The 19349-nt window shown below is 36.1% G+C and overlaps 1 long non-coding RNA gene across 1 annotated transcript; it reads left to right on the top strand.

The window, feature by feature from the left end:
• Positions 1-14094: 14094 nt before the first annotated feature.
• Positions 14095-17286, top strand: LOC141334099 (uncharacterized). The gene is made up of 3 exons (XR_012355476.1): positions 14095-14832; positions 15481-15575; positions 16700-17286. It is a non-coding gene; the product is annotated as an uncharacterized lncRNA (long non-coding RNA).
• The last annotated feature ends 2063 nt before the right edge of the window (positions 17287-19349 follow it).

Genomic DNA, 19349 nt, shown 5'->3' with positions numbered 1-19349 from the left:
CAATTCAGTAATGCACTTCTGAAGGTGTTAGAAAAGTTTTGCATGTATTTTGTGTATTAGAGTCTCAAAGCTCTCAAAACAGCGTTTCTGCTCCGGACAAACCTGGGTTGAAGCAATGTTACTGAAACTCTGTCAAACCTTAAAAATTTGTCATGTGCATGAATAAAATGCTGTTGCAATGCAGTAATGCACATCTGAAGGTGTTAGAAGAGTTTTGCATGAATTATTATGTTAGAGTCTCAAAGCTCTGAAAACAGCGTTTCTGCTCCGGACAATCCTGGGTTGATGCAATGTTACTGAAACTCTGTCAAACATTAAAAATTTGTCATGTGCATGAATAAAATGCTGTTTGCAATGCAGTAAGATACTTTTGAAGGTGTTAGAAGAGTTTTGCATGTATTTGTATGTTGGAGACTCAAAGCTCTGAAAACAGCGTTTCTGCTCCGGACAAACCTGGGTTGATGCAATGTTACTGAAACTCTGTCAAACATTAAAAATTTGTCATGTGCATGAATAAAATGCTGTTTGCAATGCAGTAATGCACTTCTGAAGGTGTTAGAAGAGTTTTGCATGAATTATTATGTTAGAGTCTCAAAGCTCTGAAAACAGCGTTTCTGCTCCGGATAAACCTGGGTTGATGCAATGTTACTGAAACTCTGTCAAACATTAAAACATTGTCATGTGCATGAATAAAATGCTGTTTGCAATACAGTAATGCATCTCTGAAGGTGTTAGAAGAGTTTTGCATGAATTATTATGTTAGAGTCTCAAAGCTCTGAAAACAGCGTTTCTGCTCCGGACAAACCTGGGTTGATGCAATGTTACTGAAACTCTGTCAAACATTAAAAATTTGTCATGTGCATGAATAAAATGCTGTTGCAATGCAGTAATGCACATCTGAAGGTGTTAGAAGAGTTTTGCATGTATTTGCATGTTAGAGTCTCAAAGCTCTGAAAACAGCGTTTCTGCTCCAGACAAACCTGGGTTGATGCAATGTTACTGAAACTCTGTCAAACATTAAAAATTTGTCATGTGCATGAATAAAATGCTGTATGCAATGCAGTAATGCACTTCTGAAGGTGTTAGAAGAGTTTTGCATGTATTTGTATATTGGAGACTCAAAGCTCTGAAAACAGCGTTTCTGCTCCGGACAAACCTGGGTTGATGCATTGTTACTGAAACTCTGTCAAACATAAAAAAATTGTCATGTGCATGAATAAAATGTTATTTGCAATGCAGTAAGATACTTTTGAAGGTGTTAGAAGAGTTTTGCATGTATTTGCATGTTGGAGACTCAAAGCTCTGAAAACAGCGTTTCTGCTCCAGACAAACCTGGGTTGATGCAATGTTACTGAAACTCTGTCAAACATTAAAAATTTGTCATGTGCATGAATAAAATGCTGTATGCAATGCAGTAATGCACTTCTGAAGGTGTTAGAAGAGTTTTGCATGTATTTGTATATTGGAGACTCAAAGCTCTGAAAACAGCGTTTCTGCTCCGGACAAACCTGGGTTGATGCATTGTTACTGAAACTCTGTCAAACATAAAAAATTTGTCATGTGCATGAATAAAATGTTATTTGCAATGCAGTAAGATACTTTTGAAGGTGTTAGAAGAGTTTTGCATGTATTTGCATGTTGGAGACTCAAAGCTCTGAAAACAGCGTTTCTGCTCCGGACAAACCTGGGTTGATGCAATGTTACTGAAACTCTGTCAAACATTAAAAATTTGTCATGTGCATGAATAAAATGCTGTATGCAATGCAGTAATGCACTTCTGAAGGTGTTAGAAGAGTTTTGCATGTATTTGTATATTGGAGACTCAAAGCTCTGAAAACAGCGTTTCTGCTCCGGACAAACCTGGGTTGATGCATTGTTACTGAAACTCTGTCAAACATAAAAAATTTGTCATGTGCATGAATAAAATGTTATTTGCAATGCAGTAAGATACTTTTGAAGGTGTTAAAAGAGTTTTGCATGTATTTGCATGTTGGAGACTCAAAGCTCTGAAAACAGCGTTTCTGCTCCGGACAAACCTGGGTTGATGCAATGTTACTGAAACTCTGTCAAACATTAAACATTTGTCATGTGCATGAATAAAATACTGTTTGCAACGCAGTAATGCACTTCTGATGGTGTTAGAAGAGTTTTGCATGTATTTGTATGTTAGAGTCTCAAAGCTCTGAAAACAGTGTTTCTGCTCCGGACAAACCTGGGTTGATGCAATGTTACTGAAACTCTGTCAAACATTAAAAATTTGTCATGTGCATGAATAAAATGCTGTTTGCAATGCAGTAATGCACTTCTGAAGGTGTTAGAAGAGTTTTGCATGAATTATTATGTTAGAGTCTCAAAGCTCTGAAAACAGCGTTTCTGCTCCGGATAAACCTGGGTTGATGCAATGTTACTGAAACTCTGTCAAACATTAAAACATTGTCATGTGCATGAATAAAATGCTGTTTGCAATACAGTAATGCATCTCTGAAGGTGTTAGAAGAGTTTTGCATGAATTATTATGTTAGAGTCTCAAAGCTCTGAAAACAGCGTTTCTGCTCCGGACAAACCTGGGTTGATGCAATGTTACTGAAACTCTGTCAAACATTAAAAAATTGTCATGTGCATGAATAAAATGCTGTTGCAATGCAGTAATGCACATCTGAAGGTGTTAGAAGAGTTTTGCATGTATTTGCATGTTAGAGTCTCAAAGCTCTGAAAACAGCGTTTCTGCTCCAGACAAACCTGGGTTGATGCAATGTTACTGAAACTCTGTCAAACATTAAAAATTTGTCATGTGCATGAATAAAATGCTGTATGCAATGCAGTAATGCACTTCTGAAGGTGTTAGAAGAGTTTTGCATGTATTTGTATATTGGAGACTCAAAGCTCTGAAAACAGCGTTTCTGCTCCGGACAAACCTGGGTTGATGCATTGTTACTGAAACTCTGTCAAACATAAAAAATTTGTCATGTGCATGAATAAAATGTTATTTGCAATGCAGTAAGATACTTTTGAAGGTGTTAGAAGAGTTTTGCATGTATTTGCATGTTGGAGACTCAAAGCTCTGAAAACAGCGTTTCTGCTCCGGACAAACCTGGGTTGATGCAATGTTACTGAAACTCTGTCAAACATTAAACATTTGTCATGTGCATGAATAAAATACTGTTTGCAACGCAGTAATGCACTTCTGATGGTGTTAGAAGAGTTTTGCATGTATTTGCATGTTAGAGTCTCAAAGCTCTGAAAACAGCGTTTCTGCTCCAGACAAACCTGGGTTGATGCAATGTTACTGAAACTCTGTCAAACATTAAAAATTTGTCATGTGCATGAATAAAATGCTGTTTGCAATTCAGTAATGCACTTCTGAAGGTGTTAGAAGAGTTTTGCATGTATTTTGTGTATTAGAGTCTCAAAGCTCTCAAAACAGCGTTTCCGCTCCGGACAAACCTGGGTTCATGCAATGTTACTGAAACTCTGTCAAACATAAAAAATTTGTCATATGCATGAATAAAATGCTGTTTGCAATGCAGTAAGATACTTTTGAAGGTGTTAGAAGAGTTTTGCATGTATTTGTATGTTAGAGTCTCAAAGCTCTGAAAACAGCTTTTCTGCTCCGGACAAACCTGGGTTGATGCAATGTTACTGAAACTCTGTCAAACATTAAACAGTTGTCATGTGCATGAATAAAATGCTGTTTGCAACGCAGTAATGTACTTCTGATGGTGTTAGAAGAGTTTTGCATGTATTTGTATGTTAGAGTCTCAAAGCTCTGAAAACAGCGTTTCTGCTCCAGACAAACCTGGGTTGATGCAATGTTACTGAAACTCTGTCAAACATTAAAAATTTGTCATGTGCATGAATAAAATGCTGTATGCAATGCAGTAATGCACATCTGAAGGTGTTAGAAGAGTTTTGCATGTATTTGCATGTTAGAGTCTCAAAGCTCTGAAAACAGCGTTTCTGCTCCAGACAAACCTGGGTTGATGCAATGTTACTGAAACTCTGTCAAACATTAAACATTTGTCATGTGCATGAATGAAATGCTGTTTGCAATGCAGTAATGCACTTCTGAAGGTGTTAGAAGAGTTTTGCATGAATTATTATGTTAGAGTCTCAAAGCTCTGAAAACAGCGTTTCTGCTCCGGATAAACCTGGGTTGATGCAATGTTACTGAAACTCTGTCAAACATTAAAACATTGTCATGTGCATGAATAAAATACTGTTTGCAATTCAGTAATGCACTTCTGAAGGTGTTAGAAGAGTTTTGCATGTATTTTGTGTATTAGAGTCTCAAAGCTCTCAAAACAGCGTTTCTGCTCCGGACAAACCTGGGTCCATGCAATGTTACTGAAACTCTGTCAAACATTAAAAAATTGTCATGTGCATGAATAAAATGCTGTTTGCAATTCAGTAATGCACTTCTGAAGGTGTTAGAAGAGTTTTGCATGTATTTTGTGTATTAGAGTCTCAAAGCTCTGAAAACAGCCTTTCTGCTCCGGACAAACCTGGGTTGATGCAATGTTACTGAAACTCTGTCAAACATTAAAAATTTGTCATGTGCATGAAAAAAAAAATGCTGTTTGCAATGCAGTAATGCATCTCTGAAGATGTTAGAAGAGTTTTGCATGAATTATTATGTTAGAGTCTCAAAGCTCTGAAAACAGCGTTTCTGCTCCGGACAAACCTGAGTTGATGCAATGTTACTGAAACTCTGTCAAACATTAAAAATTTGTCGTGTGCATGAATACAATGCTGTTTGCAATGCAGTAATGCACATCTGAAGGTGTTAGAAGAGTTTTGCATGAATTATTATGTTAGAGTCTCAAAGCTCTGAAAACAGCGTTTCTGCTCCGGACAAACCTGTGTTCATGCAATGTTACTGAAACTCTGTCAAACATTAAAAAATTGTCATGTGCATGAATAAAATGCTGTTTGCAATTCAGTAATGCACTTCTGAAGGTGTTAGAAGAGTTTTGCATGTATTTTGTGTATTAGAGTCTCAAAGCTCTCAAAACAGCGTTTCTGCTCCGGACAAACCTGGGTTGAAGCAATGTTACTGAAACTCTGTCAAACATTAAAAATTTGTCATGTGCATGAATAAAATGCTGTTGCAATGCAGTAATGCACATCTGAAGGTGTTAGAAGAGTTTTGCATGTATTTGCATGTTAGAGTCTCAAAGCTCTGAAAACAGCGTTTCTGCTCCAGACAAACCTGGGTTGATGCAATGTTACTGAAACTCTGTCAAACATTAAAAATTTGTCATGTGCATGAATAAAATGCTGTATGCAATGCAGTAATGCACATCTGAAGGTGTTAGAAGAGTTTTGCATGTATTTGCATGTTAGAGTCTCAAAGCTCTGAAAACAGCGTTTCTGCTCCAGACAAACCTGGGTTGATGCAATGTTACTGAAACTCTGTCAAACATTAAAAATTTGTCATGTGCATGAATAAAATGCTGTATGCAATGCAGTAATGCACATCTGAAGGTGTTAGAAGAGTTTTGCATGTATTTTGTGTATTAGAGTCTCAAAGCTCTCAAAACAGCGTTTCTGCTCCGGACAAACCTGGGTTGAAGCAATGTTACTGAAACTCTGTCAAACCTTAAAAATTTGTCATGTGCATGAATAAAATGCTGTTGCAATGCAGTAATGCACATCTGAAGGTGTTAGAAGAGTTTTGCATGAATTATTATGTTAGAGTCTCAAAGCTCTGAAAACAGCGTTTCTGCTCCGGACAATCCTGGGTTGATGCAATGTTACTGAAACTCTGTCAAACATTAAAAATTTGTCATGTGCATGAATAAAATGCTGTTTGCAATGCAGTAAGATACTTTTGAAGGTGTTAGAAGAGTTTTGCATGTATTTGCATGTTGGAGACTCAAAGCTCTGAAAACAGCGTTTCTGCTCCGGACAAACCTGGGTTGATGCAATGTTACTGAAACTCTGTCAAACATTAAACATTTGTCATGTGCATGAATAAATTGCTGTTTGCAATGCAGTAATGCACTTCTGAAGGTGTTAGAAGAGTTTTGCATGAATTATTATGTTAGAGTCTCAAAGCTCTGAAAACAGCGTTTCTGCTCCGGACAATCCTGGGTTGATGCAATGTTACTGAAACTCTGTCAAACATTAAAAATTTGTCATGTGCATGAATAAAATGCTGTTTGCAATGCAGTAAGATACTTTTGAAGGTGTTAGAAGAGTTTTGCATGTATTTGTATGTTAGAGACTCAAAGCTCTGAAAACAGCGTTTCTGCTCCGGACAAACCTGGGTTAATGCAATGTTACTGAAACTCTGTCAAACATTAAAAAATTGTCATGTGCATGAATAAAATGCTGTTTGCAATTCAGTAATGCACTTCTGAAGGTGTTAGAAAAGTTTTGCATGTATTTTGTGTATTAGAGTCTCAAAGCTCTCAAAACAGCGTTTCTGCTCCGGACAAACCTGGGTTGAAGCAATGTTACTGAAACTCTGTCAAACCTTAAAAATTTGTCATGTGCATGAATAAAATGCTGTTGCAATGCAGTAATGCACATCTGAAGGTGTTAGAAGAGTTTTGCATGAATTATTATGTTAGAGTCTCAAAGCTCTGAAAACAGCGTTTCTGCTCCGGACAATCCTGGGTTGATGCAATGTTACTGAAACTCTGTCAAACATTAAAAATTTGTCATGTGCATGAATAAAATGCTGTTTGCAATGCAGTAAGATACTTTTGAAGGTGTTAGAAGAGTTTTGCATGTATTTGTATGTTGGAGACTCAAAGCTCTGAAAACAGCGTTTCTGCTCCGGACAAACCTGGGTTGATGCAATGTTACTGAAACTCTGTCAAACATTAAAAATTTGTCATGTGCATGAATAAAATGCTGTTTGCAATGCAGTAATGCACTTCTGAAGGTGTTAGAAGAGTTTTGCATGAATTATTATGTTAGAGTCTCAAAGCTCTGAAAACAGCGTTTCTGCTCCGGATAAACCTGGGTTGATGCAATGTTACTGAAACTCTGTCAAACATTAAAACATTGTCATGTGCATGAATAAAATGCTGTTTGCAATACAGTAATGCATCTCTGAAGGTGTTAGAAGAGTTTTGCATGAATTATTATGTTAGAGTCTCAAAGCTCTGAAAACAGCGTTTCTGCTCCGGACAAACCTGGGTTGATGCAATGTTACTGAAACTCTGTCAAACATTAAAAATTTGTCATGTGCATGAATAAAATGCTGTTGCAATGCAGTAATGCACATCTGAAGGTGTTAGAAGAGTTTTGCATGTATTTGCATGTTAGAGTCTCAAAGCTCTGAAAACAGCGTTTCTGCTCCAGACAAACCTGGGTTGATGCAATGTTACTGAAACTCTGTCAAACATTAAAAATTTGTCATGTGCATGAATAAAATGCTGTATGCAATGCAGTAATGCACTTCTGAAGGTGTTAGAAGAGTTTTGCATGTATTTGTATATTGGAGACTCAAAGCTCTGAAAACAGCGTTTCTGCTCCGGACAAACCTGGGTTGATGCATTGTTACTGAAACTCTGTCAAACATAAAAAAATTGTCATGTGCATGAATAAAATGTTATTTGCAATGCAGTAAGATACTTTTGAAGGTGTTAGAAGAGTTTTGCATGTATTTGCATGTTGGAGACTCAAAGCTCTGAAAACAGCGTTTCTGCTCCAGACAAACCTGGGTTGATGCAATGTTACTGAAACTCTGTCAAACATTAAAAATTTGTCATGTGCATGAATAAAATGCTGTATGCAATGCAGTAATGCACTTCTGAAGGTGTTAGAAGAGTTTTGCATGTATTTGTATATTGGAGACTCAAAGCTCTGAAAACAGCGTTTCTGCTCCGGACAAACCTGGGTTGATGCATTGTTACTGAAACTCTGTCAAACATAAAAAATTTGTCATGTGCATGAATAAAATGTTATTTGCAATGCAGTAAGATACTTTTGAAGGTGTTAGAAGAGTTTTGCATGTATTTGCATGTTGGAGACTCAAAGCTCTGAAAACAGCGTTTCTGCTCCGGACAAACCTGGGTTGATGCAATGTTACTGAAACTCTGTCAAACATTAAAAATTTGTCATGTGCATGAATAAAATGCTGTATGCAATGCAGTAATGCACTTCTGAAGGTGTTAGAAGAGTTTTGCATGTATTTGTATATTGGAGACTCAAAGCTCTGAAAACAGCGTTTCTGCTCCGGACAAACCTGGGTTGATGCATTGTTACTGAAACTCTGTCAAACATAAAAAATTTGTCATGTGCATGAATAAAATGTTATTTGCAATGCAGTAAGATACTTTTGAAGGTGTTAAAAGAGTTTTGCATGTATTTGCATGTTGGAGACTCAAAGCTCTGAAAACAGCGTTTCTGCTCCGGACAAACCTGGGTTGATGCAATGTTACTGAAACTCTGTCAAACATTAAACATTTGTCATGTGCATGAATAAAATACTGTTTGCAACGCAGTAATGCACTTCTGATGGTGTTAGAAGAGTTTTGCATGTATTTGTATGTTAGAGTCTCAAAGCTCTGAAAACAGTGTTTCTGCTCCGGACAAACCTGGGTTGATGCAATGTTACTGAAACTCTGTCAAACATTAAAAATTTGTCATGTGCATGAATAAAATGCTGTTTGCAATGCAGTAATGCACTTCTGAAGGTGTTAGAAGAGTTTTGCATGAATTATTATGTTAGAGTCTCAAAGCTCTGAAAACAGCGTTTCTGCTCCGGATAAACCTGGGTTGATGCAATGTTACTGAAACTCTGTCAAACATTAAAACATTGTCATGTGCATGAATAAAATGCTGTTTGCAATACAGTAATGCATCTCTGAAGGTGTTAGAAGAGTTTTGCATGAATTATTATGTTAGAGTCTCAAAGCTCTGAAAACAGCGTTTCTGCTCCGGACAAACCTGGGTTGATGCAATGTTACTGAAACTCTGTCAAACATTAAAAAATTGTCATGTGCATGAATAAAATGCTGTTGCAATGCAGTAATGCACATCTGAAGGTGTTAGAAGAGTTTTGCATGTATTTGCATGTTAGAGTCTCAAAGCTCTGAAAACAGCGTTTCTGCTCCAGACAAACCTGGGTTGATGCAATGTTACTGAAACTCTGTCAAACATTAAAAATTTGTCATGTGCATGAATAAAATGCTGTATGCAATGCAGTAATGCACTTCTGAAGGTGTTAGAAGAGTTTTGCATGTATTTGTATATTGGAGACTCAAAGCTCTGAAAACAGCGTTTCTGCTCCGGACAAACCTGGGTTGATGCATTGTTACTGAAACTCTGTCAAACATAAAAAATTTGTCATGTGCATGAATAAAATGTTATTTGCAATGCAGTAAGATACTTTTGAAGGTGTTAGAAGAGTTTTGCATGTATTTGCATGTTGGAGACTCAAAGCTCTGAAAACAGCGTTTCTGCTCCGGACAAACCTGGGTTGATGCAATGTTACTGAAACTCTGTCAAACATTAAACATTTGTCATGTGCATGAATAAAATACTGTTTGCAACGCAGTAATGCACTTCTGATGGTGTTAGAAGAGTTTTGCATGTATTTGCATGTTAGAGTCTCAAAGCTCTGAAAACAGCGTTTCTGCTCCAGACAAACCTGGGTTGATGCAATGTTACTGAAACTCTGTCAAACATTAAAAATTTGTCATGTGCATGAATAAAATGCTGTATGCAATGCAGTAATGCACTTCTGAAGGTGTTAGAAGAGTTTTGCATGTATTTGTATATTGGAGACTCAAAGCTCTGAAAACAGCGTTTCTGCTCCGGACAAACCTGGGTTGATGCATTGTTACTGAAACTCTGTCAAACATAAAAAAATTGTCATGTGCATGAATAAAATGTTATTTGCAATGCAGTAAGATACTTTTGAAGGTGTTAGAAGAGTTTTGCATGTATTTGCATGTTGGAGACTCAAAGCTCTGAAAACAGCGTTTCTGCTCCGGACAAACCTGGGTTGATGCAATGTTACTGAAACTCTGTCAAACATTAAAAATTTGTCATGTGCATGAATAAAATGCTGTATGCAATGCAGTAATGCACTTCTGAAGGTGTTAGAAGAGTTTTGCATGTATTTGTATATTGGAGACTCAAAGCTCTGAAAACAGCGTTTCTGCTCCGGACAAACCTGGGTTGATGCATTGTTACTGAAACTCTGTCAAACATTAAACATTTGTCATGTGCATGAATAAAATACTGTTTGCAACGCAGTAATGCACTTCTGATGGTGTTAGAAGAGTTTTGCATGTATTTGTATGTTAGAGTCTCAAAGCTCTGAAAACAGTGTTTCTGCTCCGGACAAACCTGGGTTGATGCAATGTTGCTGAAACTCTGTCAAACATTAAAAATGTGTTATGTGCATGAATAAAATGCTGTTTGCAATGCAGTAATGCACATCTGAAGGTGTAAGAAGAGTTTTGCATGTATTTGTATGTTAGAGTCTCAAAGCTCTGAAAACAGCGTTTCTGCTCCGGACAAACCTGGGTTGATGCAATGTTACTGAAACTCTGTCAAACATTAAAAATTTGTCATGTGCATGAATAAAATGCTGTATGCAATGCAGTAATGCACATCTGAAGGTGTTAGAAGAGTTTTGCATGTATTTGCATGTTAGAGTCTCAAAGCTCTGAAAACAGCGTTTCTGCTCCGGACAAACCTGGGTTGATGCAATGTTACTGAAACTCTGTCAAACATTAAAAATTTGTCATGTGCATGAATAAAATGCTGTTTGCAATGCAGTAATGCACATCTGAAGGTGTTAGAAGAGTTTTGCATGAATTATTATGTTAGAGTCTCAAAGCTCTGAAAACAGCGTTTCTGCTCCGGACAAACCTGGGTTGATGCAATGTTACTGAAACTCTGTCAAACATTAAAAAATTGTCATGTGCATGAATAAAATGCTGTTTGCAATTCAGTAATGCACTTCTGAAGGTGTTAGAAGAGTTTTGCATGTATTTTGTGTATTAGAGTCTCAAAGCTCTCAAAACAGCGTTTCCGCTCCGGACAAACCTGGGTTCATGCAATGTTACTGAAACTCTGTCAAACATAAAAAATTTGTCATATGCATGAATAAAATGCTGTTTGCAATGCAGTAAGATACTTTTGAAGGTGTTAGAAGAGTTTTGCATGTATTTGTATGTTAGAGTCTCAAAGCTCTGAAAACAGCTTTTCTGCTCCGGACAAACCTGGGTTGATGCAATGTTACTGAAACTCTGTCAAACATTAAACAGTTGTCATGTGCATGAATAAAATGCTGTTTGCAACGCAGTAATGTACTTCTGATGGTGTTAGAAGAGTTTTGCATGTATTTGTATGTTAGAGTCTCAAAGCTCTGAAAACAGCGTTTCTGCTCCAGACAAACCTGGGTTGATGCAATGTTACTGAAACTCTGTCAAACATTAAAAATTTGTCATGTGCATGAATAAAATGCTGTATGCAATGCAGTAATGCACATCTGAAGGTGTTAGAAGAGTTTTGCATGTATTTGCATGTTAGAGTCTCAAAGCTCTGAAAACAGCGTTTCTGCTCCGGACAAACCTGGGTTGATGCAATGTTACTGAAACTCTGTCAAACATTAAAAATTTGTCATGTGCATGAATAAAATGCTGTTTGCAATGCAGTAATGCACATCTGAAGGTGTTAGAAGAGTTTTGCATGAATTATTATGTTAGAGTCTCAAACCTCTGAAAACAGCGTTTCTGCTCCGGACAAACCTGGGTTGATGCAATGTTACTGAAACTCTGTCAAACATTAAAAAATTGTCATGTGCATGAATAAAATGCTGTTTGCAATTCAGTAATGCACTTCTGAAGGTGTTAGAAGAGTTTTGCATGTATTTTGTGTATTAGAGTCTCAAAGCTCTCAAAACAGCGTTTCCGCTCCGGACAAACCTGGGTTCATGCAATGTTACTGAAACTCTGTCAAACATAAAAAATTTGTCATATGCATGAATAAAATGCTGTTTGCAATGCAGTAAGATACTTTTGAAGGTGTTAGAAGAGTTTTGCATGTATTTGTATGTTAGAGTCTCAAAGCTCTGAAAACAGCTTTTCTGCTCCGGACAAACCTGGGTTGATGCAATGTTACTGAAACTCTGTCAAACATTAAACAGTTGTCATGTGCATGAATAAAATGCTGTTTGCAACGCAGTAATGTACTTCTGATGGTGTTAGAAGAGTTTTGCATGTATTTGTATGTTAGAGTCTCAAAGCTCTGAAAACAGCGTTTCTGCTCCAGACAAACCTGGGTTGATGCAATGTTACTGAAACTCTGTCAAACATTAAAAATTTGTCATGTGCATGAATAAAATGCTGTATGCAATGCAGTAATGCACATCTGAAGGTGTTAGAAGAGTTTTGCATGTATTTGCATGTTAGAGTCTCAAAGCTCTGAAAACAGCGTTTCTGCTCCAGACAAACCTGGGTTGATGCAATGTTACTGAAACTCTGTCAAACATTAAAAATTTGTCATGTGCATGAATGAAATGCTGTTTGCAATGCAGTAATGCACTTCTGAAGGTGTTAGAAGAGTTTTGCATGAATTATTATGTTAGAGTCTCAAAGCTCTGAAAACAGCGTTTCTGCTCCGGACAAACCTGTGTTCATGCAATGTTACTGAAACTCTGTCAAACATTAAAAAATTGTCATGTGCATGAATAAAATGCTGTTTGCAATTCAGTAATGCACTTCTGAAGGTGTTAGAAGAGTTTTGCATGTATTTTGTGTATTAGAGTCTCAAAGCTCTCAAAACAGCGTTTCTGCTCCGGACAAACCTGGGTTGAAGCAATGTTACTGAAACTCTGTCAAACATTAAAAATTTGTCATGTGCATGAATAAAATGCTGTTGCAATGCAGTAATGCACATCTGAAGGTGTTAGAAGAGTTTTGCATGTATTTGCATGTTAGAGTCTCAAAGCTCTGAAAACAGCGTTTCTGCTCCAGACAAACCTGGGTTGATGCAATGTTACTGAAACTCTGTCAAACATTAAAAATTTGTCATGTGCATGAATAAAATGCTGTATGCAATGCAGTAATGCACATCTGAAGGTGTTAGAAGAGTTTTGCATGTATTTGCATGTTAGAGTCTCAAAGCTCTGAAAACAGCGTTTCTGCTCCAGACAAACCTGGGTTGATGCAATGTTACTGAAACTCTGTCAAACATTAAAGATTTGTCATGTGCATGAATGAAATGCTGTTTGCAATGCAGTAATGCACTTCTGAAGGTGTTAGAAGAGTTTTGCATGAATTATTATGTTAGAGTCTCAAAGCTCTGAAAACAGCGTTTCTGCTCCGGACAATCCTGGGTTGATGCAATGTTACTGAAACTCTGTCAAACATTAAAAATTTGTCATGTGCATGAATAAAATGCTGTTTGCAATGCAGTAAGATACTTTTGAAGGTGTTAGAAGAGTTTTGCATGTATTTGTATGTTGGAGACTCAAAGCTCTGAAAACAGCGTTTCTGCTCCGGACAAACCTGGGTTGATGCAATGTTACTGAAACTCTGTCAAACATTAAAAAATTGTCATGTGCATGAATAAAATGCTGTTTGCAATTCAGTAATGCACTTCTGAAGGTGTTAGAAGAGTTTTGCATGTATTTTGTGTATTAGAGTCTCAAAGCTCTCAAAACAGCGTTTCTGCTCCGGACAAACCTGGGTTGAAGCAATGTTACTGAAACTCTGTCAAACATTAAAAATTTGTCATGTGCATGAATAAAATGCTGTTTGCAATGCAGTAAGATACTTTTGAAGGTGTTAGAAGAGTTTTGCATGTATTTGTATGTTGGAGACTCAAAGCTCTGAAAACAGCGTTTCTGCTCCGGACAAACCTGGGTTGATGCAATGTTACTGAAACTCTGTCAAACATTAAAAATTTGTCATGTGCATGAATAAAATGCTGTTGCAATGCAGTAATGCACATCTGAAGGTGTTAGAAGAGTTTTGCATCCCATACCGAAATGTAATATATGACATATATGTCCCTATATCAGAAGTGCTACTCTCATATATGTTAAATATAGGGCAATATATTATTATCACATATATACATCTTTTGGATATATGTAGATATATGTTTATAACATATATGAATTTCCCATAGTACAATTTGTATATAAACATATATTGAAGGTATATATATGGTCAACTTTTATATGGTATTGCATGTCATGACCATATATGTTTACAATATATATTAAAATTGTATATTGTATTATATGATAAGACCATATATGTTAACAATATATATCAAAAGTACCTATGTATGTATTGAATTTATGCAAGTTTATTAACCATTTATGCCTAAAAGATACTGCTTATTGTAAATCACATAACAAAATATTTTTTTGCTTAACTTTATTGTTTCAATTCAGTTTTCTGGGGAAAAAGTACAGATGAATATATAACCTGTTCAAAAAATGCCAATGTACTAGTTACTTGTAGTAAAACGAATGTATTATGGAGTTATTGAGGGGAAAACACTTCATGTAACTGTTTGTCCACATGTGCTGTCATCATCAATGAACTAAAACCATACTAAAACGCATTTAATTAAAATTCATGAGCGATTGAGTGCGTATGTCACAATTCCGCTACTGCGCATGCGCCAAAATTCAAACTCACCCGCGCTAACGGCAGAGTCTGAGCAATGGCTGGGCAATGATACAAGTCATCTGCGGTAAGATGTTTTTCTTAGCAAGTGGAAGGATAACAAATGGGCCAATACATTCACATAATAAACGACAATGATTTTATAGACGGGCACGAAGACAGACCGACAGCACTGAGTGGAAAGGATGAAACGCCTTTGAATGTGGCAGCGGTGCAGGTAATTTATGCTAATTTACTCAACGCTTTATTCCTACGATAATATTTCATAGAAACTAAGTGTTATATGATTGTTTTGGTCTGCAAGAGCCTCTGTCTCTATATAGATCAGATAAGTTTTTTTAAATATTCCCTGTCATTGTTTTATGTGATGTTATGATTACAGCTGCATTGATGTGTTTAGCAATTTGCTTGCATTAAAGTTAATTTTAGCTACTGGGTAGGTTAATGAACAATCTGTATGGAGATACTGTGAGCTCATTGCTTTCACTGGATAAGCAATGCCACATTTGGAAATTATTTAAAGCTGTCTGACAAAAATAACAGAGGAAAATTATGTTTATCTCTGAGATGTAGTCTAGACTAGAACTATAAAACTGCAAAAAATGGAATTATTTAAATAAAAGCACCTTGAATTCATATAGTAAATTACAGTACTTGGTTATATTGCACCAAGTGCATTGACATGTCAGTGACATGCCTAGAGTGGGTGCATAAGAACATGCATGTTGTGTACATTGCATAAAGGTAACAGTACACTAAAGGATGTGATTTATGGGGTTTTAAAAATATGGTTAATCTATCGTAGTAAATTTTGTTCATATCTTTGCTGATAATTGTGCTATTCTCGTTTGTGTCCCATGAAAAGGTAATGAGTCCCGAAATTCTCAGAAAACAGAAATGGAGGCCGAACCTGCAGATGTGGATGGCAGTGATGTGAATGATGGAGCGTACACAGAAAAGGTTAAATTTGTAGACAAATCAAATCAACAAAATATGTGTCTCCGTGTACTATTTTATAAAATTCTAGTACATTTAATCTATTAAATAACTGTAGAGGTTTTGGATATGGTAAGATTAAACTTATTTTAGTGAATGAAGTACCACATTTTAGCTATCATGTTGTTAGGGTGGGTACACAAAATATTATTTTATCCTTGCTTCTAGAAAATCCTCAATCTATCTGCTTTCTAACAGCTTCATATGGCCGTAAACATTTATCATAAACGTGGCTTTAAGCACTATAGATTATTAAAGTTTCACTTTCACTGTGACAAAGGCAGTAAATGTGGTGCGGGAAACCATTAATTGATTATTCTACAATTAATTGCATTATAAATTACACTACAATGCAAAACACAGTAAATTGATAAACTGTTTGGCGTGATGACATTTAATGCCTCCGACAGGCCCTGTAGTGCCATTTAGCAGCATGTTAGCAAACATCTTTTTTAAGAAACATAAGAGTTTAAAAATTAAAATACGAATCAAAAGTGGGGTTTAACTGGTGTTTTTTTATGTCATAGAATAAAATGTGAAAGGATTATGAGTTTGTGTGAACGGCGGACCTTATTTTAGGGGATTTAATCAAAATTGTCATTCAAAAATCCATGTAATAGTTCCACCCCTGTTTTCTCCAGGCCAAAATGATGCACATATTAGGTATTATGAATGTCAACACTTTATTTAATTTATGCTAAATAGCAAATTAAATTGTAACCTTAGCTGTGAACTCTGTCATTGAGCATTTGGGTTACTATATTTTAGTTCTTCATGTATATAGAGACATATTATTTGAATGGCCATGCAGGCTGTGCTCTGTTGTTCTGCCATGTCCTTGTGGTATCTGGGAATATTTTACAAATACAACTTACAAACATATATACATAATTAGTATTCTGCAGTTTTAAAAGAATCTTTAACTTTACCAACTGTTTAATATTCAGTATATTTGTCATCTTATAGTAGTTTATCACTTTGGTACAATGTTGGATTGCAAGTCTTAAGTATATGTTTCAGAAAATTTATTGTAATTATCTTATCAAAATCTAACTTTTATCTTTTTTTTTTTTTTTTTTTTTATACAGATGCTGGAATCCAGACATTTCTTCACCTGGGGCCTTCTGGGGATGGCAATAAACCAAAAACTAACCAAGCTGTGGGAATACAAACCTGTAGACCTTTAGCTGGACCACTACAATTGATGTTTTGTTTCTTATGCCTGTTCAGTGTTTTGATCAGTTATATGTAATTGTTTCTTTTTTTCTGTTTGATTGTGCATGTCAGCAACCGTTTTTTTTCCCTAGTTAAATAATTTCTGTTTAAATAAAGATGTTTCTTTGTGTAGCTTACTGTGCCATTTAAAATTTAAGGCTCAAGGTGTGAAATGTGCAATGCACTGCAACTTTGTAGAGTGTAGTCTCACATGTGTCCTGTATTTAAAGATCAAAAATCACATATTAAAATATTAAATATGCATGAAATATATGGTTTCATATATGTCTAATTTGTATATAACATAATAAAAAAATTCATATATCTCACATATATAAATAATTATATACATTCCATATATGGCAATACATGTATTATACATACATAAACATATATTTTTGTATGGGGTAGACTTATATGTCAATATATGAAATTGTTCCATTTTCTAATAGGAATCATATATGGATATGGCATATACAAGACATGTATTTAATACATGGGTATTTCATATAAGCACATATATTACATTTCGGTATGGGATGTATTTGCATGTTAGAGTCTCAAAGCTCTGAAAACAGCGTTTCTGCTCCAGACAAACCTGGGTTGATGCAATGTTACTGAAACTCTGTCAAACATTAAAAATTTGTCATGTGCATGAATAAAATGCTGTATGCAATGCAGTAATGCACTTCTGAAGGTGTTAGAAGAGTTTTGCATGTATTTGTATATTGGAGACTCAAAGCTCTGAAAACAGCGTTTCTGCTCCGGACAAACCTGGGTTGATGCATTGTTACTGAAACTCTGTCAAACATAAAAAAATTGTCATGTGCATGAATAAAATGTTATTTGCAATGCAGTAAGATACTTTTGAAGGTGTTAGAAGAGTTTTGCATGTATTTGCATGTTGGAGACTCAAAGCTCTGAAAACAGCGTTTCTGCTCCGGACAAACCTGGGTTGATGCAATGTTACTGAAACTCTGTCAAACATTAAACATTTGTCATGTGCATGAATAAAATACTGTTTGCAACGCAGTAATGCACTTCTGATGGTGTTAGAAGAGTTTTGCATGTATTTGCATGTTAGAGTCTCAAAGCTCTGAAAACAGCGTTTCTGCTCCAGACAAACCTGGGTTGATGCAATGTTACTGAAACTCTGTCAAACATTAAAAATTTGTCATGTGCATGAATAAAATGCTGTATGCAATGCAGTAATGCACTTCTGAAGGTGTTAGAAGAGTTTTGCATGTATTTGTATATTGGAGACTCAAAGCTCTGAAAACAGCGTTTCTGCTCCGGACAAACCTGGGTTGATGCATTGTTACTGAAACTCTGTCAAACATAAAAAATTTGTCATGTGCATGAATAAAATGTTATTTGCAATGCAGTAAGATACTTTTGAAGGTGTTAGAAGAGTTTTGCATGTATTTGCATGTTGGAGACTCAAAGCTCTGAAAACAGCGTTTCTGCTCCGGACAAACCTGGGTTGATGCAATGTTACTGAAACTCTGTCAAACATTAAAAATTTGTCATGTGCATGAATAAAATGCTGTATGCAATGCAGTAATGCACTTCTGAAGGTGTTAGAAGAGTTTTGCATGTATTTGTATATTGGAGACTCAAAGCTCTGAAAACAGCGTTTCTGCTCCGGACAAACCTGGGTTGATGCATTGTTACTGAAACTCTGTCAAACATAAAAAATTTGTCATGTGCATGAATAAAATGTTATTTGCAATGCAGTAAGATACTTTTGAAGGTGTTAGAAGAGTTTTGCATGTATTTGCATGTTGGAGACTCAAAGCTCTGAAAACAGCGTTTCTGCTCCGGACAAACCTGGGTTGATGCAATGTTACTGAAACTCTGTCAAACATTAAACATTTGTCATGTGCATGAATAAAATACTGTTTGCAACGCAGTAATGCACTTCTGATGGTGTTAGAAGAGTTTTGCATGTATTTGCATGTTAGAGTCTCAAAGCTCTGAAAACAGCGTTTCTGCTCCAGACAAACCTGGGTTGATGCAATGTTACTGAAACTCTGTCAAACATTAAAAATTTGTCATGTGCATGAATAAAATGCTGTATGCAATGCAGTAATGCACTTCTGAAGGTGTTAGAAGAGTTTTGCATGTATTTGTATATTGGAGACTCAAAGCTCTGAAAACAGCGTTTCTGCTCCGGACAAACCTGGGTTGATGCATTGTTACTGAAACTCTGTCAAACATAAAAAAATTGTCATGTGCATGAATAAAATGTTATTTGCAATGCAGTAAGATTTGAAGGTGTTAGAAGAGTTTTGCATGTATTTGCATGTTGGAGACTCAAAGCTCTGAAAACAGCGTTTCTGCTCCGGACAAACCTGGGTTGATGCAATGTTACTGAAACTCTGTCAAACATTAAAAATTTGTCATGTGCATGAATAAAATGCTGTATGCAATGCAGTAATGCACTTCTGAAGGTGTTAGAAGAGTTTTGCATGTATTTGTATATTGGAGACTCAAAGCTCTGAAAACAGCGTTTCTGCTCCG

This window comes from Garra rufa, chromosome 4 (assembly GCF_049309525.1).
Source record: "Garra rufa chromosome 4, GarRuf1.0, whole genome shotgun sequence".
NCBI lineage: Eukaryota > Metazoa > Chordata > Actinopteri > Cypriniformes > Cyprinidae > Garra > Garra rufa.
The sequence above is the reverse complement of the archived record's forward strand: the minus strand, read 5'-3'. Positions and strand labels throughout refer to the sequence as shown.